This window comes from Guillardia theta (genome assembly GCF_000315625.1).
Source record: "Guillardia theta CCMP2712 unplaced genomic scaffold GUITHscaffold_86, whole genome shotgun sequence".
Taxonomy (NCBI): Eukaryota; class Cryptophyceae; order Pyrenomonadales; family Geminigeraceae; genus Guillardia; species Guillardia theta.
In genome coordinates, this window is record NW_005434588.1 from 217,518 (window position 1) to 220,386 (window position 2,869).

The following is a 2,869-nucleotide window of genomic DNA, read 5'->3' on the forward strand; positions in this document are numbered from 1 at the left end:
TCCCCTCCCCCTCTCCCCCCACTGCCACTCTCCTCCTCTCCAGCCCCCCACCCATCCCCTCACCGTCTCCATCACGCGGGAGGTGCTCACCTCTCGCAACGCTCTTGCACACGTTGGATGCGGAGCTGCCAGGCCTGCGCGAGGGCAGCTGAAGATGGTACACTGGAGCGAGGGGCGGGAGGCGCTGGGGAACATCCTGTCAGCGAGGAGGAAGTGTAGGCTGAGGGCGAGCGAGGAGGCTTGTTCATCCGCATATTGCAAGCAGGCTCACTCAACTGAGGCATGCAACGTACGGTGGTCCATCAAATCGTCATCATCCTCTCGAAAGCGCTTTGCCTTCTCACTCTCTGCTCTCTCTGCTCCTGTCCGTACTGCTCCTGCTCCTGCTCCTCCTCCAGCGCTCCTCCTCCTTCTCCTCCTCCTGCCACTGAGCTCACCCTGATCATGACTGCTGCCTATCCCCTCTCCGTCTCCTCCTACTGCCACTGCCTCCTCCCAAGCCCCCCCCCCTCCAGTCTTCCGCCCGTCCCCTCACCATCGCCATCACCCGGGAGGTGCTTACCTCTCGCAACGCTCCTGCATGTCAGCGAGGAGGAAGAGCGAGGAGGGGAGAGGGCTGGAGTGTAGGCTGAGGGCGATCGAGGAGGGGAGGACGATTATGTAGCCGAATTTAGGATGGTACAAGAATAAAGTGCATGTACATGAGTCACTGAGTGTTGCAATGGACCTGTGCTATGATCTGATGCAATGGTGGTAGCAATGGAGTGACAGACTGGGATAGTATTGTATGATCGTGCACGGGCTTGTGTGATCGTATCCGTCGAAGTTGAATCCTCCTCCTGCCTCTGGGTTCACTCCTAATCGGCCTCCTATGTGTTGCGCCTCTACCATTCATCATCTTCTTTTCCGGTCACGGTGCGCTGTCCTCGATCTTTACTATGATGACAAATGTAGTTCGATATGATGATGCCAAAGGGAGTACTTTCGTGAGTGAGAGTTCGAGAAAACCCGACTTCTCGTCTCCAATCCGTCTTTTGCTGATCACGCGGCTGAGGCGGACCAGCACTGCTTCACCTTGTCATTGTTCCGAATGTCGGTTAAACGTCCGTTGTGAATATCAGGATATCCCTTGCAGGGATACGATCTCGAGATTCCGAGGCGATCTCGGCGAAAAGAGCTCTTTCTACCCGTCGCAAATCTCCCGGCCTTTTGACTATCTCCCTCCTTCGGGAGGACCCTCCGAACCTCTTCATTTCGATCCCTCCCCCTGGCCTCCCTGTAAGACTCCTCCCCAGACTTCTACTCCCTGTTGCCTATATAAGCCAAGGCTCCTCCTTCTCCCTTCCCATCACTCCTCAATCCTTCCTCATCGTCATCATCCTCTCGAAAGCGCCTTACCTTATCACACTCTAGTATCTGCTCCATCTCCTTTTCCTGCTCTTTTCCGTACCACCTCCTCGTCTTCCACTCATCGTCATGACTGCTGCCTACCTCCTCCCCCTCTCCCCCACCGTCACTCTCCTTCCAAGCCCCCTCTCCAGCCCTCCGCCCGTCCCCTCACCATCGCCATCACCCGGGAGGTGCTCACCTCTCGCAACGCTCTTGCACACGTTGGATGCGGCGCTGCCAGGCCTGCGCGAGGGCAGCTGAAGATGGTACAGAGCGAGGGGCGGGAGGCGCTGGGGAACATCCTGTCAGCGAGGAGGAAGAGCGAGGAGGGGAGAGGGCTGGAGTGTAGGCTGAGGGCGAGCGAGGAGGCTGGGGTGGGAGGGAAGGAGGGAGATGCATGATCCAGTACTGATGTGATCGGATGTAGGATAATGAAAATAAAGTCCGTGCGTACCTTTGGAGTTGAATGATTATGAGTGCTTAAAAGTTGCAACTGACCGTGAGGAATAAGTGCCATATCACCGTGACCTGACCGCAGTACAACTGCTCGTGCACGGAACCTAATCAGGCTTCATAGTAGAAGGCTATGACGGAACCATCACTTGAAACGTCACTGTAAGGAACTTGTGGTCGCTAGTTGACTGATGATGTCGGAGTGCAATGTTCAAGTACTTGTTAAGTCTCATGGAGTTCGTCTTCAACGGACGGCGGCGGTGGATCAGTGCCACGGCCCGCCCAGTGCGGCCGCCCGGCGGTACGGTCGGTCCGGGGGTGACGGTACGGTCTCCGGGCCCGCCATGATGGACGGACAGTGTCTAAATTTGAAAGTGACTTGATAACGAAAGTTGAACTGCCAAGCTGATGAGGCGATTCAACCGGACGATTTCAACCAAGCCCGGTGGCATGATGCCGCCGCCACTGGGCCGTGAGTCCTGAGTGACTGAGCTTGCCGAATAATCCCTCGGCCCAGACTCTGACTCAGCCTGGCAGTGAGTCGGGTCACCGGGCGTGGATGGCACTAGGCCCCCTCTCACTGTCCGATCAGTTGATCGGCACGGCGGCGCGGCGGGGCGGCCGTGAGCCATTATTCAAATAAGTTCAAAGTCGCCCGGCGGTCGGGCCACGGGCCGGGCCAGCGCCGGTGCGGCGCCCGGCCGGCCCGGTGCCAACCTGCCGCTCAGTCACGACCGGGTGGGCAGTGCCCACCGTGACTGAGCGGCCACCACGAGCCGCTGAGCCGGGCCCGGAGCCTGACGGTCTGCCGGGCGGCCCGGAGTCCCGGAGTCCTGCGGGGGATGGCCCGACCCCTTCCTGACGTGTTCACCCGGAATGAGAGAGAAAGTGCGAGACGCGAAGTTAGAAGGAGGGAGGGAGGGAGGGAGGGAGGGAGGGAGGAAGAGGGAGACAGGGAGACAGGGAGACATGGAGGGAGAGGGAGGGAGGGAGGGAGGGAGAGGGAGGAGGGAGAGGAGGAGGGGGA